Source organism: Entelurus aequoreus, linkage group LG16 (genome assembly GCF_033978785.1).
Source record: "Entelurus aequoreus isolate RoL-2023_Sb linkage group LG16, RoL_Eaeq_v1.1, whole genome shotgun sequence".
NCBI classification, from domain to species: domain Eukaryota; kingdom Metazoa; phylum Chordata; class Actinopteri; order Syngnathiformes; family Syngnathidae; genus Entelurus; species Entelurus aequoreus.
The window spans coordinates 30,413,014-30,440,569 of record NC_084746.1 but is presented as its reverse complement, the minus strand read 5'-3'; the positions used below and the strand labels follow the sequence as shown (position 1 = coordinate 30,440,569).

General features: G+C 39.2%; 1 protein-coding gene across 1 annotated transcript in view; it reads left to right on the top strand.

Annotated features, from left to right (window-relative positions):
- The window catches only part of clcn2a (chloride channel, voltage-sensitive 2a), a 156,899-nt gene that overhangs the window by 21,833 nt on the left and 107,510 nt on the right, over positions 1 to 27,556 (top strand). The window lies entirely within an intron of this gene.

The window sequence follows — 27,556 nt, the reverse complement described above, 5'->3', positions numbered from 1 at the left end:
GCAGCACCGCATATTTTAGCCACCTACAAAAACATAAACATAGTCAAATAAAGGTCAGTAAAATGTATACTATCTTAAGAATATGTGTACATATTGCATAGGGCCCTGACATCTAAAAAGTACAACTCTGTTCATTGTTTTGTTCATGTTTTTGTTATGTTTTTCATGTGTACGCACACATCAACACACATACAGTATGAGATGAGATCAATGAGATAAGGTAAGAACAGGATAGAAACTGATGTGGGACTAGTTACAATGCAATATGCCATGGAAATACAATGTTAACACTTTTGTACAAATAACTACAGTTGCACTTGTTTTTCAAATGTGTTTATTCTGTAAAGGAATGAGTTAAATGTTTAAAATAACTGGTTAATAGTGCTATTATGAAGTGCAATGTCAGCACTATTTTTTTCCCTGCAATTTCAAATGCACTTGTTTTAATAAATAAATACAGCGTTTTAAAGCATACACAATCTGTGTAAATATATTAGTCTGTGGTTAAAAGGACTTGCAAGGACTCGAAATTCAAAATGCAGGACTTGGGACTTGACTTGAGACTTTCCAGTCTTGACTTTGGACTTGACTCGGGACTTGCCTGTCTTGACTCGGGACTTGACTCGAGACTTGAGGGCAAAGACTTGAGACTTACTTGTGACTTGCAAAGCAATGACTTGGTCCCACTTCTGGTAATGGGTCCCCGTTTTATTGTCTTTGGTATGACTCGGCCGGGGTTTGAACTCACGATCTCAAAGTCACTGAGCAGGGGCTTAAAGCATGAAAATGATTCCCGAGCGCAGCCACCGCTGCTGCTCACTGCTCCCCTCACCTTCCAGGGGGTGGAACAAGGGGATGGGTCAAATGCAGAGGTTAATTTCACCACACCTAGTGGTACTTTAACTTTAACTTTATATTCTTTCTCTACAGCCACACTTTCTCCACACAGAAGACACACCGGTTTGCCTTTTACCTCCGTGAACATGTACTCTGCCTCCCACCTGGCATGAAACCCCCTGTTCTCATCGTCCACCTTCCTTTTAGCCATTATTGGGGAGCTGAAAGTTGACATCTGCCCTGAATGCTGATGAATAATGAAGCCGAGGCCCACTTGCGGTGCTGTAGTGAGTGTGCGGGCTACTGTTGCATTGTGGGGAATGGAGTATTGGTGTGTGCAAAACAGCAGCAGGCGGCTGTGGTCTGCGGGCCGGTTCGAATACTAATCAAATATCATCCCGGGGGCCATAGATAATTTATTCTATGGCCAGACCCGGCCCGCGGGCCTTGACTTTGACACCTAGAGATTATTGGCTTAAAGTGTTTTGCGCCATTTCTCATTGTGTTGTTCAATTGTGACAATAGAGAACTTTTACAGTGTGTTCGTGTGGTGACAGTGTTCCAGACCCGTGTCCTTTCTATCTTCAAGGTAAAAAGTGCTCTCGCCTCACATTCCCTCCCAGTCAGCACTCTTATCCCCTCTCCCCACATCGAAGATGGCTCGGGTCCATTTCAGGTGCTGTCACTGCCAAATTGAACCGTTACCTGCTGCAGAATGACACAGCCTGCAGAAGGGGAAAGGAAGAAAATCTCAATTAATTTAACAGGCGAATACAGATGATTGCGCTTTGTGGGAGTTTCACTCGAAAATCAGGATAAAAACTCATACAGCAGGGGTGTCAAACTCATTTTAGCTCAGGGGCTGCATGGAGGAAAATCTGTGCAAACGCGGGCCGGACTATTCAAATCATGGCATTAAAACTAAAAAATAAAGACAACTTCAGATTGTTTTCTTTGTCTTACTTCGGCCAAAAATAGAACAAACACATTCTGAAAATATTACAATAAAAATATAGAAAAAAATACTGGCAGCGGTAAAGTGAAGTGAATTATATTTCTATAGCGCTTTTCTCTAGTGACTCAAAGCGCTTTTACATAGTGAAACCCAATATCTAAGTTACATTTAAACCAGTGTGGGTGGCACTGGGAGCAGGTGGGTAAAGTGTTTTTGCCCAAGGACACAACGGCAGTGACTAGGATGGCGGAAGCGGGGATCGAACCTGGAACCCTCAAGTTGCTGGCACGGCCACTCTACCAACCGAGCTATACCGCCCCATTGTGAGGCATACTAACTAACCCCTGTGCCACCGTGATGCCCTATATGCCAAATAATATATTGTGATACATATTGATATTGCAAGAGGCTGTAATATATTTCACAATATAACTTTTAGGCCACATGGGTCATCCCTAGTTTGGAGAAGATCTATTGCAGCATTAATGGACTCGATCAGCACTAACAGACCTCGTTCAGTAAATGCTCAAAAATGACCTCCAGCAGTTTCAAAAACTCAAAACGAAAAAACTGAGTTTTATCCAAACTAACTTTCTGTAGGTGTTTGTGTATGTCGGAAGAAAGTGAATGAATGTTCATAACTGAATACATGCATAAAAATGTGTTGTCTTTTGTATTTTTTTTTTTTTAAATGAATTAAGTAACGTTAATAACAACCTTTTTCCAAAACACGATATAGAATGTGAGATATAACAGGATAATGCATACATTTATCATTTGTTTTCAAAATGCTTACAAAAAAGTGGCACCCCAAAAATGAACTGTGGGACCTCATTTTTATGACTTGATGGGGTCCCTGGGATCCCATTTTGAAAATTCCTAGCGCCAACACTGATAGAGTAGTGGTGCGTGCAAAACAGCAGCAGGCGGCTGTGGCCTGCGGGCCGGACTAATACTAATCAAATATCATAGATATTTCATTTGCGGGCCGGATCTGGCCCGCGGGCCTTGACTTTGACACATACAGCATATTTTCTCACATAAAATGAAGAACATTGAATTTCAGGGTAGAACTGTCACCATCAAACAGTCTTTAGACACTTTACACCAGTGATATTGAACTTAATTGTTTTGTGGGTCTAGGACTGGGGACTGGACTTCTCCCTTCACTAATAGTCACTTTTTTATATTCCTGAGAGTCAGGGTGGTCTACGGTAGACATTTTGGTCTATTTGCTTCCGTCAGTTACAGGAGCATTCTGCTGTTTTTAAGGACCTTCTACAAAAAAGTTTCACTATGACACCACTGTTGTGTTTTTAGGAATCTGCTTAAAAGATGTGAGTCTCTTCCAAGTTATTGAAACAGAGAGGACCTAAAATGGTAGCTTGAGGATCATTACAGTACTAGTATAACTAAAGACGTGGAACAAATGACTATATGGTTATGCAGGTTATGATATTAGTTTATTTCAAACATGCGTGCAGTTACAATACGATACATCCCATATTTCCAGTTTCTCATTAAAGCATGTCTGAAAAGGAGCACGAAAGAAACAGATCTTATTGAATCCCTTAGCAAAGTCTAACACATTTTGTTGGTACTCAATCTGTAACACAAACTGTGGATGGATAAATGTATATATAAATAAATGAGCGAATAAGTAAAAAAAAAAATAAATAAAAATAAAAGTATAAGGGAAGTAGTGAGTAAGTTGTGATTTACATGATAAAATGAATAAGATTATCTCATTTTTCAATCAAATTCAGGATGTTTATCAGAGTTCTACTTCCTTGTACTGATTAAACATGTTTAGTTTCAACTCTTTCTTAAAGAGGAATTGCACTTTTTTTTAGGATTTTTTGCCAATCGTTCACAATCATTATGAAAGACTTGACACTGGGTGGATATTTTTTTTAATGCATTCTAAATATTAAATAAAGGTAAAAAAAATGTCTGCTTACAGCGGATGTCCTATATTCCGTCCATAAAATCTGATAAAGAATCAATCAAAACGCGCCAACAATACTTAATTTACATTTTGTGACTTGATTATTTACCAAGTATTAGTGATATTGTTTTTATAAGTGGTAACGCAGACAAACTATAGCGGCGACGTTATCACTTCCGTGTTTGCCTATGTTTACGTCATCGAGTGGTCTGCTGCTTCCTTGCTGCCCTGCTCCCTATAAGTTTATTGTATATCATAAAACATGCATCTCACTTGGAAAGTAGATGGCTGAGAATATAAGTCTGACGCGTTTAAAAAATGTTATGACACGATTACCGATAAAATGATAAACGGCAGTAAAATTTCTGATGGTTAGTGTTACCGTTTTTAAATTGTAATGATAAAACCCTGGTTGATTACCGCGTTTTGAAAAACTCATATATATGTGATACTGTTAATATCCTGTAACGGCAGCTAGCGCGCCAATCACTAGCTACAACATGGATACAAGACAATGGCTTTCACTCTTACTTTTTTTTTAAATACAGAAAGAGTTTTACATTGTTTTGTTCCATCATCAGGTTTTATCCAAAAACTAGATTTTTCAAAATATCTCAGTTCCTTATAGATTATAATTGCTTTCTCTTTTTACTAATCTGTTTTAAATGTTGTTTGGTAAATTATTTCAATGTGCTTTATACATGATTTTAGAATATTGTATTCGAGTTTAACTTTTTGGATATCATGTTTCTGGGTTCACTGTATGCTGTTCCACTAACTACTCTTACTGTTAGTTTCTGTCGGTCTTGAACCTCAAGAGGCAGAGATGGCAGGCGTAGCGCAGGTAAACATGACTTTGATGTCAAAAGGAAACCGTACAACTGGGAAGTACACATGCATGGAACAGAACGCAATGATCAAGCCCTGTGTGCAGGGCAGGCTGGTTTATAAAGAAGTCTGATTGGCAACCTGGAACAGGTATGCTCAGATTGCCACACCTGTTCCACAACCTGGAACAGGTGTGCTCAGATTGCCAATCAGGGACAGGTGTGGGAGACAGCGCTGGGGCCAAAGTAATGAGGCAAACAGGAAGTACCACTGAAAATAAGAGCAGTGGAAAGGAAAAAATACCAAAAACTGTGAGGAAAATAAACAACGTCCAAACGTGACACTTACAACTCTCTTCTGTTGATAGAAGATTGGATTTAAATATGTTTTACAGGCACTACTCCACACTTCAGTACAGTATGTCAGATGAATGTCAGAAACAATCAGTAAATTATACAAAATATACACTGCTTTTTGATTGAGCAATTTTTTCACCTTGTGTAATATAGCTATTGTTTTAGATATTCTAACCTTTGTAACAATGTCTTTTGTTTTTAGGATCTCATCTCCTTCGATATACAGTACACGCCAAAAGTTTGGACCCACCTTCTCATTCAATGCGTTTTGTTTATTTTCATTATTTTATTTACATTGTAGATTGTCACTGAAGGCATCAAAACTATGAATGAACACATGGGGAGTTACGTACTTAACAAAAAAGGTGAAATAACTGAAAACAGGTTTGATATTCCATTTTCTTCAAAATAGCCACCCTTTGCTCTGATTACTGCTTTGCACACTCTTGACATTCTCTCGATGAGCTTCAAGCACACCTGTGAAGTGACAACCATTTCAGATGACTACCTCTTGAAGTTCATCGAGAAAATGCCAAGAGTGTGCAAAGCAGTAATCAGAGCAAAGGGTGGCAATTTTGAAGAAATTAGAATATAAAACATGTTTTCAGTTATTTCACTTTTTTTGTTAAGTAAATAACTCCACATGTGTTCATTCATAGTTTTGATGCCTTCAGTGACAATCTACAATGTCATGAAAATAAAGAAAACACATTGAATGAGAAGGTGTGTCCAAACTTTTGGCCTGTACTGTATATAGTTATCAATTTATTTATATTATTGAAGTATTTAAAGACTAGTCTGTCCAACTTAAATGTCACACATTTCCATAAAAATATAAAACCATTGTTTTTTAATGCAAATTTGTACTGTATATTTTCAATTTTTTTAAATGCTAGTATCGATTTAAATGGAAAAAATACATTTAAATCGATTTAAACGCAAACAATACTAAAGCCGCAGCTGTTAATCAACTGTTAATCCATTAAACCTAAAGCTTTGGTTTATATTCTGTTGCCTTGATTGATTGTTTAATGAGTATAGATAATAAAAATGTATCAAATCCAGACCACATAGAGTGCCCAGAACTTTAAATACATGAACATAGTTCTGCATTAGAGCGCACATGACAGCGGTGGTGTGTGGGTGCAGTGATATGTGTGGTGGCGAAATATAAAAAAATAAATACATCTTATTAATGTACACAAGCAGAATTATTTTTGTTTATTTCAACTAGGGTTGTACACCGGTACTAGTATAGTGACGCGATACTAATGAATCTATAGTAATGTAATGGTACTATACTGCCTCTAAAAAGTACCGGCCCCTGCCCTCCTTTTTTTTTTACGGGCATGACAGCGAGTCGTCGTCATGTCGTGACATTGCTGGTTTTACGAGCAGAGGAGCATATTCGGCAGCGCACAATCACGGAGTACTTACAAGCAGACACTGTGTGTAGACAGAAAAAGGTGAACGGACGAATTTTGGCCTAAAAACTAATGATAACTAGTGGTTATCCACTGTAATGCTACCAAATCGGTAGGTTGTGAGTTCAAACCCCGGCCGAGTCATACCAAAGACTATAAAAATGGGACCCATTACCTCCCTGCTTGGCACTCAGCATCAAGGGTTGGAATTGGGGGTTAAATCACCAAAAATGATTCCCGGGCGCGGCACCGCTGCTGCCCACTGCTCCCCTCACCTCCCAGGGGGTGAACAAGGGGATGGGTCAAATGCAGAGGACAAATTTCACCACACCTAGTGTGTGTGTGACAATCATTGGTACTTTAACATTTAACTTTAATAAAGGTGAAGTTAAAACACTGAAACGCCCTCAGAAAGAGGTGCTTTACGACTGCAGTGTTTTAGCTACTTCTAAATCACTAATCCTCGCCTCTATGGCGACAAATAAAGTGAGTTTCTTACAAGTATCATCCCTGCAGGACGTGGAATAGCTAAACATGCTTCACTACACACCGTAGCTCACCGGTGTCACAATGTAAACAAACGCCATGGGTGGATCTACACCTGACATCCACTGTAATGCTACCAAATACAGGAGTGTATTTAGTTGATATTACTATGATTACATCGATATTTTTTTAGTATCACAAAATCTCTTTTCGTTTTTTAAAAATGTATATTATGTTTATGAACTCTGTAAATACGTCCCTGGACACATGAGGACTTAAATTATGACCAATGTTTGATCCTGTAACTACTTGGTATCGCATCGATACCTAAATGTGTGTTATCATCCAAAACTAATGTAAAGTTTCATTCAACAGAAGAATAAGTGATTATTAAATTTGAACAGAAGTGTAGATAGAACATGTTGAAACGAAAAATAAGCAGATATTAACAGTAAATTAACAAGTAGATTAATAATTCATTTCCACTGCTTGTCTCTCATAATTTTGACAAAATAATAGAATGAGAAATGACACAATATGTTACTGCATATGTCAGAGCCTTTGTTTGCTTACTTACTACTAAAAGAAATGTTGGCTCGTATGTTCACTATTTTATTTAAGGACAAAATTGCAATAAGAAACATATGTTTATTGTACTATAAGTTTTTTTGTTAAAATAAAGCCAAAAATGCAATTTTTGGTGGTCCTCTTTATCTAGAAAAGTATAGAAAAGTATCGGTACCGGTACCAAAATATTGGTATCGTGAAACCGCTATTTTCAACTATTGTCCCTAAAATATGCATTGTGGCTATAAAGTGTGCTCTATCTGATTAATCGTTTATTCAAGGAAACTAATCGTTCCATTACTCGATTACTATTATAATTGAAAGCTGCAGCCCTAAACGGTACTTATAATTGATTAAATCTTAATTATTGTCGTTTCGCTGTCCTCCTACTTAGTTTTCAAAGTGTGTGGCAGGCCAACAGATCAGGAGAGGCACCGCAGCTGAGAGAAACGTAAGAAAAGACCGATATTTTTTACTACCTATAGCAAGTGAAGTAAAGTATATTTATATAGCGCTTTTTCTCTAGAGCAGGAGTGTCAAAGTCAAGGCCCGCGGGTCGGACTTCTGAATTATCAATGGCCCCCAGGATAATAATTGATTAGTATTAGAAGCGGCCCGCCTGCTGCTGTTTTGCACGCACCAATACTCCATCAGTGTTGGTGCTAGGAATTTTCAAAATGGGATCCCAGGGACCCCATCAAGTCATAAAAATGGGGTACCACAGTACATTTTTGGGGTCTCACTTTTTTGTAAGCGTTTTGAAAACAAATGATAAATGTATGCATTATCCTGTTATATCTCACATTTTATATTGTGTTTTGGAAAAAGGTTGTCATGAACGTTAATTCCATCCATCCATCCATTTTCTACCGCTTATTCCCTCCGGGGTCGCGGGGGGCGCTGGAGCCTATCTCAGCTACAATCGGGCGGAAGGCGGGGTACACCTTGGACAAGTCGCCATCTCATCGCAGGGCCAACACAGATAGACAGACAACATTCACACTCACACACTAGGGCCAATTTAGTGTTGCCAATCAACCTATCCCCAGGTGCATGTCTTTGGAAGTGGGAGGAAGCCGGAGTACCCGGAGGGAACCCACGCAGTCACGGGGAGAACATGCAAAAACTCCACACAGAAAGATCCCGAGCCCGGGATTGAACCCAAGACTACTCAGACCTTCGTATTGTGAGGCAGACGCACTAACCCCTCTTCCACCGTGATGCCCTAAACGTTAATTCATTAAAAAAATAATACAAAATAATACATTTTTATGCATATGTAAATTTATTCAGTTATAAACATTCATTGACTTTCTTCTTTCCTTCATGGATCTAAACTTTACCACTGCCGGTATTTTTTTCTATATTTTTATTGTAATATTTTCAGAATGTGTTTGATCTACTTTTGGCCATAGTAAGACAAAGAAAACAATCTGAAGTTGTCTTTATGTTTTAGTTTTAATGCCATGATTTTAATAGTCCGGCCCGCGTGTGCACAGATTTTCCTCCATGCGGCCCCGGAGCTAAAATGAGTTTGACACCCCCGCTCTAGAGACTCAAAGCGCGTGTATACTGTGAAACCCATCGTCAACATATTTTTCACTGGCACTGGGAGCAGGGTGAGTAAAGTGTCTTACCCAAGGACACAACAGCAGTGACTCGGATGGCAAGAGGCTGCAATCGAACATGGAACCCCTCCAGGTACTGGCACAGCTCTGAGGCTGACTCTGCCACACTTTGGAAATTTTACAAGCAAAATGTAAGACACTCACTTGTCGTGGACATGGAGTCTCAGCTGGTTAAGCACCTTTAGGGGCCAACAATTTTTGGTCCGAATTTCACAATTCTTTACTTTGATATTACGTTTTTTTTTTCTTTTTTCAAGATGGCGCCGCTATAGTGGCTGCTGTTGGCAGGAGCTCTGTGCTCTTGTGTCATCCTTTTGTGTTCCTGATGTTTCCCTCTTGTTTTCATGTGAGTTTTGTTTTTTTTTGCCTTTTGGTTCGGGACCCTTTGGGACTGTGTGACAAGGGGTGGCACTTTCGTGACTTGTGCGGTGCTTTTTTGTGAACTTCTGGATCTGCCTCCCTTGAACTTTTTGGCCATGGAGACCAGCTGCTGGGTCTCTGCCACACCATAGTCCGTTTGGAGAGACTGGAGGAGATGCGCATGAAGAGACAGGGCTGTGGAGCTGGCGCTGAGCGCCGGGACGGACAAGCTTCACAGTGTCTTGGCTGAATGAGCAGGTATCAAACACCTCTGTCTCCTTAGACGCATCCTCGCTCATCCATGCGGACTGGACACTGGCCGAGAGTTTGTGGGCGGCCGAGGCTCTCCTGGTTGCTTTGTTGGGTCTGCTCCTGTCTCTGGCCATGCTCCCCCCACCCCAGCAGATGATGGCGTGGAACACCGCAGAGGCCACCACAGTGTATATGTTGTTGTTTTTACTTTTGTAGCTGTATGTAGAAATGGCTGGTTGCATCAGCTCTGCTTTTTTAATGTCTTTAATGTCCTTTGTGTTCTTTGATGTTTCCCTCTTATATTCTCTGCAGAGACTTCTAGTCTCTGCAGAGAGTGCTAAGGACGGCGGAAAAGATCATCAGGACTCCTCTTCCTACTATCCAGGAAATCGCAAAAAGCCGCTGCCTGACCAAGGCTCAGAAAATCTGCAGAGACTCCTCCCACCCCCACCAAGGACTGTTTTCACTGCTGCACTCTAGAAAGAGGTTCCGCAGCCTCCGTAGCAGAACCTCCAGGTTCTGTAACAGCTTCTTCCCTCAGGCCATAAGACTATTGAACGCATCATAATAATCCCCTCGCTGGAATATAAAGACAATATAACATACATCCATAAACATGGATGCATATGTAAAAGTGCAATATATTTATCTGTACAGTAATCTATTTATTCATATCTGCACCTTATTGCTTTTTTATCCTGCACTACAACGAGCCAATGCATCGAAATTTCGTTCTTATCTGTACTGTAAAGTTCAAATTTGAATGACAATAAAAGGAAGTCTAGTCTAGTCTAGTCTTACACACATGCTTATGTGTGCTATGGCTAGGAGTTTTTTCTTTCCTTGGCCTCAGTCTCGACCCTCTCTCCAGGGGCCCAGGCTTAGACTGAATATTTTTCTTTCTCACCCCCCCGCCCCCAGCGTTTACCTGTTTCTCACCTTTTTTGTACGGGAAGTTGGATCCTGTGCTGATCTTGAACGGGATTGTGTTGAAAATCTGAATCTCCCCTCGGGTATTAATAAATAACTTCTGATTTTGATTCTGATTCTGACACTTAATCAAGTGTTGTATTACAGTAGATGTTGTATAAGTGCACCTATATAACTGCTGTTCTACAGAAAATATGCAAATGTCAGTGTTGTCTGGTTTTGTGTGCACTCAGCTGCGGCTTCAGGCGTGGAGGTGTCTAGGAGTAACGGCCACTTTTCAACCTGTTGCAAACGTTAGCGGCGCCTTGAGAGCAAAACAAGCAGCTCTGCCCCTTTCAGTCTTGTTCTGACAGCTAATCATTCTCCCGGCCTGATCCCTCAGCTTCCACATCACTCTCCCAGCCCTGCTTTCTCTACCCCCTCGTGCTAACAAGATTGTGCGCTGGTGTGCTTTCTTCTTTGTGTCACGTCGGTCTGCTCGACAACAGTGATGTTTTCCATCCTTCGCCCTCCCTCCCATCGGCCGTGACACATGGGTAACTAATCTCGGAGTAGCTACCTGGAATAAAAGCAAATGTTCAATTTTCATTCTCATCCCTGGAATTTAAAGGGCCCAAATATTCTCTTATTTCCTTACACTGACACCGTGATGGACAGCGGGTCTGTCGTGATGAAGAGGTTCTGTAAGGCCTGGTCATTAGAATGTCAAACATTTGTCCTTGCCGCTCTCCTCACAGCGAATACATTACACTGCAGCGCCTCGGGAATTGCTGAATAATGAAGAACCTTAATCTCATCTGTTGTGTGATGCTTACTCATGGTCAGGATTCAAAATGTTCCAGAGAGAGAGAGAGAGAGAGAGAGAGAGAGAGAGAGAGAGAGAGAGAGGCGGCGGTAAAAATGGAGAGGCCAGTTCACTGTAGAAAAGTTGTCTTTTTGCTTTGTTTTTAGTGTTCTCTGGTAGGGTTAGGGTTGTACGGTACACCAGTGCTAGTATAGTAGCGCGATACTAATGAATCATATTCGGTACTATACCGCCTCTAAAAAGTACTGGGTTTTTTTTAACGGGCATGACGCTGCGTCATCCTCACGTCGTGACGTGGCTGGTTTTACGAGCAGAGGAGCATGTTCGGCAGCGCACAATCCCGGAGTACTTACAAGTAGAGATGTCCGTTAATATCGGGCTGCCGATATTATCGGCCAATAAATGCTTTAAAATGTAATATCGGAAGTTATCGGTATCGGTTTCAAAAAGTCAAATTTATGACTTTTTAAAACGCCGCTGTGTACACGGATGTAGGGAGAAGTACAGAGCGCCAATAAACCTTAGAGGCACTGCCTTTGCATGCCGGCCCAATCACATAACATACGGCACGCACGCGCACACGCGCACGCGCACGCACGCACGCGCACGCACGCACACACGCACGCACACACACACACACACACACACACACACACACACACACGAGCGAATGCAAGCATACTTAATCATAGCCATACAGGTCACACTGAGGGTGTCCGTATAAACAACTTTAACACTGTTACAAATATGCGCCACACTGTGAACCCACACCAAACAAGAATGACAAACATATTTTGGGAGAACATCCACACTGTAACACAACATAAACACAACAGAACAAATACCCAGAACCCCTTGCAGCACTAACTCTTCCAGGACACTACAATATACACCCCCGCTAACCCCCCACCTCAACCCCGCCCCCACCCCACCCCAAACCCCGCCCACCTCAACCTCCTCATGCTCTCTCAGCGAGAGCATGTCCCAAATTCCAAGCTGCTGTTTTGAGGCAGGTTAAAAAAAATAATGCACTTGAGTTGATTTATTTTGGAAAACCTTGTTACATTGTTTAATGCATCCAGCGGGGCATCACAACAAAATAAGGCATAATAATGTGTTAATTCCACGACTGTATATATCGGTATCGGTTGATATCGGAATCGGTAATTAAGAGTTGGACAGTATCGGAATATCGGATATCGCCAAAAAAGCCATTATCGGACATCTCTACTTACAAGCAGACACAGTGTGGAGACAGAAAAGGGACGCATTTTGGCTTAAAAACTAACGATAAAGGTGAAGCTATAACACTGAGGAAGAGGTGCTTTAAAGACATGGCTGGCTAGCTAGTGGCTAACGTCCAGCCGCAGTCTGCAGTGTTTTAGCTACTTCTAAATCACTAATCCTCGCCTCCATGGCGACAAATAAAGTACGTTTCTTACAAGTATCATCCCTGCAGGACGAGGAATAGCTAAACATGCTTCACTACACACCGTAGCTCACAATGTAAACAAACGCCCTGGGTGGATCTACACCTGACAACCACTGTAATGATACCAAGTACGAGGGTATGTAGTCGATACTACTATGAGTACATAAATATTTTTTTAGCATCACATTTTTTATTTTTTTTAAAAATTTATATTATGTTTATAAACTCAGGAAATATGTCCCTGGACACATGAGGACTTAAATTATGACCCAAGTATAATCATGTAACTACTTGGTATCGGATCGATACCCAAATTTGTGGTATCATCCAAAACTAATGTAAAGTATCCAAACAACAGAAGAATAAGTGTTTAAACGTCGATGTGCTCGAGTGTCTAATTGTCTCAACACACAATGCACACTTACACGTTTGGAGCTAAAATTAAAAAAATATATATACAACTTTATTGGCATTATTAAGCATTAAGCATCTGTCATGTTTCCTTCTTCCGCAGTAAGAAAAGTGTAGGAGAGTCTGCAGATCGGTAGGTTGTGAGTTCAAACCCCGGCCGAATCATACCAAAGACTATAAAAATGGGACCCATTACCTCCCTGCTTGGCACTCAGCATCAAGGGTTGGAATTGGGGGTTAAATCATCAAAAATGATTCCCGGGCGTGGCCACCACTGCTGCCCACTTCTCCCCTCACCTCCCAAGGGGTGATCAAGGGTGATGGGTCAAATGCAGAGAATAATTTCACCACACCTAGCGTGTGTGTGACAATCATTGGTACTTGAACTTTAACTTAACTGAGAGGCAGAGATGTGGGCGAGGCTTTGCAGCTGAGAAACGCCGGATTGGTGGAATATTGACATCCTATTAATATGAATCTTTACACTTGGCGAGAGATTTAGCGCTCACATTTAGATTTAGATTTAGATTTTTGATTTAGGTTTAGATTTAACTTTTAGGTTTAGATTCAACATTTATCGCTCACATTTAGATTTTTGATTTAGGTTTAGATTTAACTTTTAGATTTAGATTTAACATTTAGCACTCACATTTAGATTTAGATTTAAGATATTAGGTTTAGAATTAAGTTTAGATTTAACATATGGATATAACGGCTTGTCACACCATGCCGTGCCTTATTTTGAGTTTCTTGGTGAATTTCTGGGTGTAGTTTTAGTTCCTGTTCCTGTTTATTCACTTCCTGTTTTCCCCTTTCCTGCAGCAGCTTTACACCTGCCTTCGAGCACTTTTCCCCTCACCTGTTTTCTGTTTTTAATTAGCACTATTTAAGTTGAGCTTGCGACACCATTGGTTTGTCGGGACATTATTCTCTATTTACTGGTGATTATAGACGATCCTTTCGATGCTGAACTTTGGTACGCACGTACTTTGTGGACGCCGTCTGCTCCACATTGTAAGTGTTTTGCTGGGTTCCAGCATTTTGTTTTGTTTTCTTCATAGTCTGTCCGGGCAGAGCACTTCCCTGTTGCTCTCGCTTTTTGTTTGTGGAATCGATAAATACCCCTTTTTTACTGCACTCTGCCTCCTTGTTCGTCTGCATTTTTAAAATCACTACAAATTCCGTCTTTTTCCATGTCGCACCGTTTGACAATAGATTTATAATTGTGTGAATGCTCCAAAGCATTCACACTTTTGGTTTTCTACACCAAAATTCATCTATTTATTATTATTATTATTATTCAGCAGATTTTGGCGCGCTCTACCGTCCACATTTTTCATCCGATTGAAACCGTTCCAACTTCAAACTGTTCAGCCTATTCGGGAATTGCAGGCTTTCTCTTGACAAATTCAAAACATTTCCAGATTTCCCAGAATTCCAGGTTTTCCGGGACATTTCTCCCATTCAAAATAAATTGGACATTTTTCAAACTTCCGCCAATTCCACATTTTTTTACCGATTCAAACCATTCCACCTTCAACATATTCCACTTATCTTGGACATTCAAACTATAATTTTTCCAAGTTCTAAAACATTTTTCAAACCCTTTTTTCACTCTTTTTTCTGTCGACTACTCCTTCCATATTTTTCAACCCACTTCAACCTTTCCACCAAATCATTCCTGTTAATCAGGACAAAAAACAAAGTTGTTTTCTGAACTGGAAAAATTCCCGGTTTTCCTAAAATTCCAGGAATTCCTTAATACCATTTCTCAATTAAAAATGTTACTACTTCAACATTTTTTGACCGATTTGAAAAATTCCATCACCAACCATTCATTCAAAACATTCAAATGTTTAAGCATTTTCAAAAAAATTCCCACTTTTCCTGAAATTCCTAAATTTCCATGAAATTCTCATTGAAAAGAATGGGACATTTTTCAAAGTTCTACAATTTCCCCATTTTTTATCCGATTCAAATTGTTCCAACTTCAAAATATTCAGCCTGTTCAGGAATGTTGTGCTCCTTTTCAACAATTATCTAAAAAAATCCCGGATTTCCAAGAATTCCCAGTTTTTAGGGACATTTTCCCCATTCAAAATGAATTCCCACATTTTTTAACCGATTCAAACCCTTACACCATCAACATACTAAATTCATCCTGTAAATTAAACAACCATTTTTCCACACTCAACAAATTACCAGGAATTCCTGTATTTTTCTAACCTTATTTCCAACCTTTTTCAGTGTGATGACTCCTTTCCCATTTTTCAACCCATTTCAACCGTTGCACTGTCAAAACATTCCTCTTAGTCAGGACAAAAAAACAAGTTGGTTTAAGAACTTAAAAAATTCCCTGTTTTCCCTAAATTCCGTAATACCATTTCTCAATTTGAAAAAACTTTACTACTTCAACATTTCTTGACCAGATTAAACAATTCCAACACTAACCAATTCAGCTCATTCAAGACATTCATGCCAATAATCATTTTCAAAAATAAATCCGGCTTTTTCCAAAATTCCCACATTTCTAGGAAGTTCCCATTGAATAGAATGGGACATTTTTCCAAGTTGCACAATTCCCACATTTTTCAACCTATTCAAACCATTTCAACATCAACACATTCCACTCATCCTAGAGATTCAAACGAACACTTTTCCAAGTTCCAAACCAAATTCCAGTTTTCCTGGAAATTCAAACTCCTCAACATTCAAACCATTCTTACATTCATTCTACCAGCATTTCAGTTCAACTTCAGCATTGGAGCATCCACATGCAATTCCTGAAGGAATTGCCTCATCTAGTTACATATAGATTTATATTTAAGATTTAGGTTTCAATTTAACATTTCGATATAATATTTAAAGTCAACATTTATTTTAAATGTGATGAAAATTAGTTCAATCTGAGAAATCTATGTGCTAGAAAAGTGTTTACATTTGGCACCCTATGTCGGCCCCAGACTATATCTCCCTGCTGTATAGTCACAAAGCATCCAACAGCAACCAGATGGGAGGCGCGGGAGCTAAACTAGTACTGAGGGTTCAGTGTGGGAGTTAAACTGACTAATGTTGATTCTGAAGTTGGTCATGTGGGAGGTGGAGCGGTTTGAGATCACAGCTCTGGTAACCCACCTGCTGCGCTTGTAGGGCGCCGTCGACCAGATGGCCAGGTAGTCCTGAAAGAACCACTAACAGGCCCCAATTAAACACTTTGTGTGGACGTCTGGTGCTGCAAGTTGTCATTATCACATCTTTAGACGACACAAACCAATAAGAGCCAATAGAGGAGCAGCATCAGAATGCACAGCAGTAGGACATAATAACTAATGACAATGTAGGCCGGGCAGCGGGACACAATAAAAAACTCCAACGGACTATAAAAAAGAGAGCAGTAAAACAGCCAATAAAATACACAGCTACCATTTACCACTGTTAAAGTCCCCAATTAATTTTTATTTCCAGTTTAAACTCAAGGACAGTATCCCTAATGTTGTAATTTCCAAACAATTATCCCCATGGGAAATACTGTATGTAGCAGGCTTAAACTGTATAAATAAAATACAACTTTTGAGGAAAAAAAATACAGACAGTGTTTTAAGGAAGACATTTTAACTGTCAGAGTATCAAGAGAAGTACCGTATTTTCCAGACCATAGGGCGCACCGGATTATAAGGCGCACTGCCTATGAGTGGGTCTAGTCAGGTTTTTTTTCATACAAAAGGCGCACCGGATTATAGGGCGCATTAAAGGGGTCATATTGTTATTATTTTTTTCTAAATGTTAAACACCTTCTTGTGGTCTACATAACATGTGATGGTGGATCTTTGGTCAAAATGTTGCATAGATTATGTTTTACAGATCATCTTCAAGCCGCTTTCTGACAGTCGCTTCAGGATGCGCCGTTTTGTGGGCGGTCTTATTTACGTGGCTCACCTTCGACAGTGTCTTCTCCCCATCATCTTTGTTGTAGCGGTGTAGCCTGCAAGGACTGGAGTGGAAGAAGTGTCAAAAGATGGAGCTAACTGTTTTATTGACATTCAGACTTTACTTAAATCAATAACGGAACAGCATCTCCTCATCCGTGGCTCACTAGTATACCAATAATAACGCCGGAAATGTGTCCCATGAAAAAACAACCGACCGGAACTCTCTAATAACTAAAGTTCCTTGGGTGAATAAGGTAAACTCACTACACCGGTATGTTTTAGCGCTTTCATGGAGATTTTACTGACAGATATAAGTAAGAACTTTACACTACTTTATATTAGAAATGGCAACAGCGGAGGATGAATGTCCCATAACAAAAAGATAGAGAAAAAGAAGAAGCTTATCGACTACGGTGTTGCCACGGACTACAAAGGCGGACTTGCGCAAATTTTCAGGGCTTATGCAGATCCCAAATACAGATCAGCTGGTACCAGAAGGTAAGAAAAGTTGATTTTGCATAACATTGTGAAACAAAATGCCAGATAATATTTATTACCTTATACACACACCATAATAATACTTGTACGTTAAAGCACAGTACAATCCATCAAGTGGTGCGGCTTCATAGCTTACCAAAGTGGTACTAAAACATTTTGATGGATTTTTGAGCGCCGTGTGTAATGTTCTATATTTTCAATGGAACATATAACATTTTGGTGTTGTTTACTTGAGTCATATTGCAGTCTACACATATCCCTTATGTGTGACTGCCATCTACTGGTCACACTTATCATTTCACCATGTACCAAATAAAATAGCTTAGAGTTCAGTAAGCACAACCAAAATTATTCCGTACATTAGGCGCACCGGGTTATAAGGCGCACTGTCGAGTTTTGAGAAAATGAAAGGATTTTAAGTGCGCTTTATAGTCCGCGGTACAGTGGTTCTCAAACTTTGTTCGCCAAGTCCCACCTCAGAAAATACCTGGCTCTCCAAGGACCACTGGATCCAGCAACATTAAAATACAGAAGCGTAGTAGGCCTAAGTATGAATAAAAACAAGGCAGAGGTTTTATTTAACAAGTATATTTAATATTTTAGATACTGTAACATTACTCACAGTTTGAACAGTACCACTGTGTTTGAATATAGGAAAATAAGCACAGTACTTAAATAATGACTCAAATATTTGGCGTATACTAGATGGAGCCCGGGTACCACTAGTGGTGCACGTACCACAGTTTGAGCATTACTGTATTAGAAAATAAAGTTAAACTACCAACCCTTTGAAGAGAGAACAAGAAGGTATTTGATGAGTATTGTACTCTACTATTGGTAACAGTTGGAACAATAATATCATAATTTTCGGGCTAAACAGCCCACCTAATTTTTGGATACATTTTATTTTTTACACAGATTGGCATGTGAAGCTCGTTTCTTGTCTGGGGTCGCAGTCGCAAATAACTGGCATTCATTTTTACACCAACACCCTTTCCTCACATAACCCTAATCTACATGTAAAACACTTCCTTGTGGTCTCGTTCAGTTTTTGTTTTTTTTACCAAGGGGCCCAACTTTTCCACTACAGAGGATCCCGGGCCCACTGAAATATTAACACCAAATTTAGTAATTTTACTCTTGATTGTAATCATATTCAATAATTATATCTAACCTACTTAGAGTTTAACAGGATACATTTTGTCAAAGATAATTATTCATTTAACGCATAAACCTTAGGCTTAAAAATAAAGTACTGACCAAAATGTGCTGCATTAGAAGGGACCCAAAAATAACTGGGAAAAATACATTTACATACAATTACGTTGTGCTAGAATAAATAACAACATTGTTAATGAATATGTCTCTGAACTAAACGGTCAATAAAAATTAAAGTGCACCTGAAAATATAGCTTCACCAATTGAGTTATAATTTTTGCGTTTAAAAAACTTCTCCATGACTTTGGCTCCAGACTTCTTCTGTTTGTTTGATATTTTCATTACAGATAACAGGCTAATATGTGTTGGATATGCTTTAGTGTGCATTTTGTATAAATTATGCTCCACAGTAACATTTACAACCCGATTTTTGAGTATGCCTGCAAGATGCTTGACTCTGGAGGCGTTACCAGATTGCAAATGCCCCCACCTTCTCCAAAAGTATCATCAACATATATTTAGAAAATGTACACAGTTTAAATACATATATATATTTATTAGACACAACTGTCACAAGGGCATGACATACACAATTCTAATAAAATAGCCTTATATATATATATATATATATATATATATATATATATATATATATATATATATATATATATATATATATATATATATATATATATATATATATATATATACCTACAGTTTAAATACATACATATACTGTATATATATATACATACACCTTTTTTACTAGGGCTGTCAAGTGATTACATTTTTAGATTAATCACACTCTAATTCTGTGATTAATCATAAATATTTACAAAGTTATTATTTGCTTGCATGAATACAATTTTCTTTAAAAAACAACAACTAATATTTCGATACAAATGTAATTTTGTAGTCAGAATGTCATACGGGAACCCTATCTAAATGTTTTACTCATTGGCGTTGTTAGGCCTATTTTAGGGGGGCTCAAGCCCCCCTAAAATGTTCTTAAGCCCCCCTAAATAATTTGGTGTTAAAAAAATAATTTTTGTTTTTTTTTGTTTTTTTTTACAAATACATGCCGACATATTCATTATAAAGTGGCCCGAATATGAGTTTAAATAAACAATCATATAACCTGTCATTATTCACTCAGTTTCCCCTCACTTCATAGCGTAAGGTAGAGAGCCTCTTTAGTGCGTCGGTATCCAATCCATTCCACTTGTTCATATAGAAAATGCCCACATCACTCAAAATCCAGTCCGCATTTTCTCTGCGACCTTGCTTGCGGTCCTGCAGGTGTACGAAGCACATTAGCACACAGCACTGCAGAACAAGAACCTTGTGTCTGCAATTGTAAATAATTTAGTTTTTAAGTTTTGTGTTTCTTGTAGAATCTATATAAAGTAATATACATTAGCCTATTGTTAAAATAATGCAAAAAAACATCATTAAATATATTTGTTTTATTATATTGTTACATTAATAGCTGTTGTATTATTATATGATGGCTTGTTAAACATTTCATAGGATTTTCAGAGGGAGGAAAAACCAAGACATTTAATATAAAATGTAAAATGAATAAATATATAAAAAGAAAAAGAAAAAAAATGGTTAAAAGCCATCGTCCCGGGGAGCATTTAATTTCGTCCCGAGCATTTTTTTTACCGTCCCCGGGATGACGAGACTACGTTAATCTCAAGTCCTAGAAGTTACATTTTATTGTTTGCATTATTTGTTTCAGCATTGCACTTTGAAGATGGTCCCTCAGCTCTTTGACAGCTTTGGCTCTTTTTCAGATCAGCAAACGGACTCAAAGTCTTTCTTATTTACAGTATATCTAAACGTTTCTCATTTCTATTCAGACTTCCATATATATTTAATTTCCTTAACGGTTTGCCATAATAAAAATATATAAATATATTATATACAAGCCAAATTATCCCAATCCAGATATTACTTTAATTCAAGTAATTAAGTAACATTTCCAGGGCTTGAATTTACAACCATTTTAGTCACATATGTGCCCAAAATGTAATCTGTGCAACTTCAAAATATTTGGGAACAAACAATTATTGTATTGTGAGCGAAAGTCATGGCATTAGCCTCTATGTTGTGAATTAATAACATAGAGGCTAATGCCATGACTTTCATTGTGTTTCAGTGTATCTTGAAGGATCATGCAAGTAATTGTTTCTTGTTGATGCTGTAAACAAAATGTCACTGTGCAAACACATGTTTGTTGTTGTACTGAACACAGATTGAAAATAAACCGAATGAAATAATAATAATAACAATTAATAATTTCTAAGTCTTTGTTAGCCGTTTGTGAAGTTTTGTGCTCGTGCGCTACGTTCGCTCGCATCCTGTGCATCTCCTGGGGGCTAAGCCCCCCCTGTCCTTAAAAGCTAGTGACGCCCCTGGTTTTACTGAACTGGAAGTCATTGATTTGCTCAAAACTTGGTGACAATAAGTGTAGTAAGAATTAAGTGCACTTTTTTTTAAATTGTCTTAAATAGAAATATTTTCTGCTTAACTTAATAAAAATAAACATATTTATTTAACAGGTGTGCAGCTTTTTGATAGAGAGCAGGTCTCCAATGAGCTTTCATCACTTATAAAAACTACTGTGACAAAAAGAGAGGGAAGATATTTGTTGTTTATTAATGTGACTGGCAACATTTCAGTTGTGCTTTATAAATGAAGGATATGTTCAGTCAGTGAGATTATTGTCTTTATGCTATATTGTCTATTTTACCATTAGATAAAAGCATCACAAACACTCATAGCTCATTAAAATGACACGCCACTAATAGTTTTGAGCCACATACTTCTCTTCTCCGACTGAAGCTTTGCTGCACACCCTTGGCACTCTCTCGATGAGCTTCAAGAGCTTCACCTGAAATGGTTTTCATTTCACAGGTGTGCTCGAAGCTCATCGAGAGAATGCCAAGAGTGTGCAAAGCAGTTATCAGAGCAAAGGGTGGCTTTCTTGAAGAAACTAGAATATAAAACATGTTACATAACTAAGTGCATAACTCCACGTGTTCATTCATAGTTTTAATGCCTTCAGTGACAATCCCCAATGTAAACAGTCATGAAAATAAAGAACACACATTGAAATGAGAAGGTGTGTCCAAACTTTTGGCCTGTACTGTATATATATATACTCCCCCTATGGCTGACAGCTTGACCTAATGTGAAGCCCTTTGAAGCACTTGTGATTAAGGGCTACACAAATGAATATTGATCGATTAATGATTTAACGTCTAAATAAGTGCTTCCACGTCACAATGTAGCCAGACTGCAAGACCTCGCCGACAGAGGCATCTAAAAAAGTGTGCAAGCTCAAGCCAAAATGCACGAACCTTAAAGGCCTACTGAAACCCACTACTAGCGACCACGCAGTCTGATAGTTTATATATCATTGATGAAATCTTAACATTGCAACACATGCCAATACGGCCGGGTTAACTTATAAAGTGCAATTTTAAATTTCCCGGGAAAAATCCGGCTGAAAACGTCTCGGTATGATGACGTTTGCGCGTGACGTCACGGATTGAACGGAAGTATTGGGACACCATTGTGTCCCAATACAAACAGCGTCTGTTTTCATCGAAAAATTCCACAGTATTCTGGACATCTGTGTTGGTGAATCTTTTGCAATTTGTTTAATGAACAATGGAGACTGCAAAGAAGAAAGCTGTAGGTGAGATCGGTGTATTAGCGGCAGGCTACAGCAACACAACCAGGAGGACTTTGAGTTGGATAGCAGACGCGCTATCCGACGCTAGCCGCCGACCGCACCGATGATCGGGTGAAGTCCTCTGTCGAGCTGTCGATCGCTGGAACGCAGGTGAGCACGGGTGGTGATGAGCAGATGAGGGCTGGCGTAGGTGGAGAGCTTAAGTTTTTAGCATAGCTCTGTCGAGGTCCCGTAGCTAAGTTAGCTTCAATGGCGTCGTTAGCAACAGCATTGCTAGGCTTCGCCAGGCTGGACAGCATTAACCGTGTGGTTACAGGTCCAGGTTTTGGTTCGGTGTCTCCTGATAGTAGAAGTAATAGTAGTATTGTTGATCTTCTGTCTATCCTTCCAGTCAGGGGCATGTTTCTTCTGTTTCTATCCGCAGTTAAGCACGATGCTATCACGTTAGCTCCGAAGCTAAAGTGCTTCACCGATGTATTGTCGTGGAGATAAAAGTCACTGTGAATGTCCATTTCGCGTTCTCGACTCTCATTTTCAAGAGGATATAGTATCCGAGGTGGTTTAAAATACAAATCCGTGATCCACAATAGAAAAAGGAGAAAGTGTGGAATCCAATGAGCCCTTGTATCTAAGTTACGGTCAGAGCGAAAAAAGATACATCCTGGCGTCCTGCACTGCACTCTAATCCTTCACTCTCACTTTCCTCATCCACAAATCTTTCATCCTCGCTCAAATTAATGGGGTAATCGTCGCTTTCTCGGTCCGAATCGCTCTCGCTGCTGGTGTAAACAATGTGCAGATGTTAGGAGCTCTTCAACCTGTGACGTCACGCTACTTCCGGTACAGGCAAGGCTTTTTTTTTATCAGCGACCAAAAGTTGCGAACTTTATCGTCGATGTTCTCTACTAAATCCTTTCAGCAAAAATATGGCATTATCGCGAAATGATCAAGTATGACACATAGAATGGATCTGCTATCCCCGTTTAAATAAGAAAATTTAATTTCAGTAGGCCTTTAAGATTTGACCCTTTGGCATTGTTTAATACCCATATCCAATTTAACAACAATAATGCATTCAGAAAAGACGAAATTCCAATTGATACTTTTAAAAATTGCTTTGAAAACATTGTTGCCGTCATAAATGAGTTTTAAATACTTCCCTTTAAAATGCACTGCATGTGCTTCTGGCTTCTTCTGCCTGTTGGAGCTTGTTAAACACCCAACTGACGCATAACTGCCACCAAGTGGTTGGAAGTATATTTCAAGTATATTGACCCTTTACTGTCCTGGAAGAAGCTGCATAATTGCTTCTAGGGTTATCATCCCTCTTTTCCTGATTGGCATTCTCAAGATTTACTGATGTCTCCAGTTCTGTTTTAGCTTTGTGACCTTGGATTCTTCCTATTAAATCAACTGAAAATGACATTGTGCTACGGTTATTTACCACTATAATTAGGACACTCGCTCATCAACAATCTATCATAACATGGTGTGGTTTTCGCCCTCAAAATGATAACTTTGTCATTTGCAATGCCTTATTAACTTTAATCAAACCTGTAGCTCAGTGGTGAAACCACTCCTCTGCGATATGCCGTTTGTCAACGTAGCAGACGATTAGTGGTTGTTTGCTGGCACCCTCTCGCTCTTTGAGAACGCTGCTGATTGTCAGTATATATATCACTGATGTACAGCAAAAAGTCAAAATAAAGAATTGCGGCAGGTTGGAGGTTAACGTGGAGGGAGATGAGCACGCTGGCAGCATGGGGCTCTTTGCTCGTCCATCAGGAGCCCAATATAGCCGCCGTGCTTGCACCCCCCACTCCTGTTCATATGAGCAGAACAAGCAAGTCTGGAGGAATCGTGATGCCCATTTCAATGAAAGTAGGGGGCGGAGGAGTTGCAAAAGGGGGTGTGCAGAGCAGTGAGGGGGAATGATGCAAGTAGAAGCATATACTGTAGAAAACTGCAAGGGCAAGAAAAAGTCTTGCAGTGAGATGGAGGAAACATGATGCTCATCTTTAAGCAGACCTTTTGGCTTGCTGGATGGCAACATTCCAATTGATTCAGATATACAACTTGAGCATTTTGAATTCCAATGCAGTGCTCATTCTGGATCATACAGCTCCAAGTTAGCAAGTGTTCGTTTTAACCAGAGGTCAGTTCTAACAGTGCATTGTATGCATTGCAAAAACAGACACATTTAGCTTTTGAAGGACCATGAGTGTATTACAAAACCCAAAACCAGTGAAGTTGGAACGTTGTGTAATTCGTGAATAAAAACAGAATACAATGATTTGCAAATCCTTTTCAACTTATTTTCAATTTAATGGACTGCAAAGACAAGATATTTACTGTTCCAACTGAGAAACTTGTTTTTTTTTTGCAAATAATCATTAACTTTGAATTTAATGCCAGCAACACATTGCAAAAAAGTGTCTGTGGACAACAGTATTTCTTTTCCCCTAATCTTACTCTATTTGATCCACGTTTATGGTTTTATTTTAGGAGCAAAACGAGAATTAAAGGGTTGCAACCAATATTCGCACGAGTGCTACTTCATTTTTTCTCGTTGCACGACCTATTTTTAGTCGCAAATGCGAGTAAGTTGTTCGCAATGTACAGCCCTGACACACAGTGTGCAACCATTCCTCTAAGTCACAGGTGTTAAACTCAAGGCCCGGGGGCCGTATCTGGCCCGCCACATCATTTTATATGGCCCGCCAACATGTTGAGGCTAATAACTACACAAATGGAGTGTCACTGACTACTTTTACATCATGTAATAAAGAAAATAGTAAATATTTGATGCTATTTACCTTTGTTTCACACGTGTACTGTCTTATTTTTTTCCACATTTATCCAACAAAGTCAGAGTAGTAAGCAGCTGAGATCGCCGCTTTAAGTCCGGCTTTATACTCCTCCGTAAATATGTTTAAAAGAGATTGCCACTTCTCGTATCGAAATGAAGTTTATAAAACTAATAAACAAACTGCATATAGTTTAAAGGCTACAGCTGAGTAAAAACACTGATAGTTCCACTGATTAGCGTTCAACACAAATGCCCCACAAAAGTTTGTGCATTTTGAAAGCGCCTTTTATTCTTCTCTCTCTGCTGTCAAGTTTGTTGTAACAAAAATACACAAGAAACAAGAAATAGTCGCCGCAAATATTCCAATGGCGGTCGTGGGTTTGAAATAAGCTTTAGGAAAGCCCAATATTGCAATCAGCGTTCGATAGCACAGCCCGCCACCGAAAAGGTTCCTGGTCAGTTAGAAAAGTCCCACCTGGATAGGAGGAACTCCGAAAGATTCAGAAATAACTAAATCTACATGGGTAAGTTTTAGGTGGAAACTCAAGGGAAACTTTACCCGGGGAAGTTCCTGAAAAAGTTCCTGCGATGGAAAAGGGCCTATAAACAGCAACCCTGAGATTAATAAAAATTTTGACAGCACAAGTTTAAAATAACTTCATAGTAGTGTTATTCAACTGGTGGTGCCAGCAATCTGAGGGTTACTGGTTCAATCCCCACCTTCTACCATCCTAGTCACGTCCGTTGTGTCCTTGGGCAAGACACTTCACCCTTGCTCCTGATGGGTCCTGGTTAGCGCCTTGCATGGCAGCCCCCGCCATCAGTGTGTGAATGTGTGTGTGAATGGGTGAATGTGGAAATACTGTCAAAGCGCTTTGGGCTCCTTAAAAAGGGGTAGAAAAGCGCTATACAAGTACAACCATTTACCATTTGGTGGCCCAGAGGCCAAATCCATCCCAGGAATGAGACCATACCAGCTCCCAGTTAAAAAAATTGGAGACAAAAATTGTAAAAAAAATCCCCAAAACACTAGAATGCTGTTACATAGAGGAACTTAAACCACTGAATACATTGCATTGATATTTTAAGTTTGCTAGCAAACATAGCACCAGGGTCCAAACTTGTGACAGGCATTCTTTAAGGGACCCCTTGTGTACTGTGATTTACATTCAATGTCGCTGTAGCTCATTTACTTCTTATGAAGTCAGTCGTGCTTAGTCTCCGATACCAAAATGTATTTCGATACTTTTCGTTACTTTAATACTTTTTTAAATAAAGGGGACCACAAAAAATTGCATTGGCTTTATTTGAACAAAAAATCTCACGGTATATTCAACATGTTTCTAATTGCAATTTTGTCCTTAAATAAAATAGTGAACATACAAGACAACTTGTCTTTTATTAGTAAGCAAACTAATTTAGTCTGCTGACATATGCAGTAACAGTCATTTACCATTCTATTATGTCAAAATTAAGGACAAGTGGTAGAAAATGATTAATCCACTTGTTCATTTACTCTTAATATCAGTTTACTTTCTCTAACAAGTTCTATCTACACTTCTGTTCAAATGTAATCACTTCTGTTTGGATGCTTTACATTAGTTTTGGATATCAATCCAATACAAAGTAGTTACAGGATCATATATTGGTCATATTCAAAGTCCTCATGTCCAGGGACATATTTCCTGAGTTTATAAAGAAATAAAAACAAAATGTAATGCTAAAATATATTGTAATCATAGTATTGACTAGATACACTCCTGTACTTGGTATCATTACAGTGGATATTAGGTGTAGATCCACCCATGGAATTTGTTTACATTGTGACAGTGAGCTACGGTGTGTAGTGAAGCATGTTTAGCTATTCCTCATCCTGCAGGGATACTTGTAACTTACTGTGGCCATGGAGAGGATGAGTGATTTAGAAATAGCTACAACACTGCAGGCCACGGATGGACTTTAGCCACTAGCTAGCCATGTCTTAAAGCACCTCTTCCTGAGGGCGATTGTGTGCTGCCGAACATGCTCGTAAACCAGCAATGCCACGATGGGGGACCAGTACTTTGAGGCAGTATAGTACTGAATATTAACAATTAGTATCATATAACCTTAGTATCCAGTGTTCAAGGTTCCGTTTCAGGTAATCTTTCAGGGTTTTCAGTTAGGGTGGAGAACTACAAGAATCTCATTTTAGCATCAGATCCTTTAACACTTGTGCTGTCAGATCTTTGACTAGC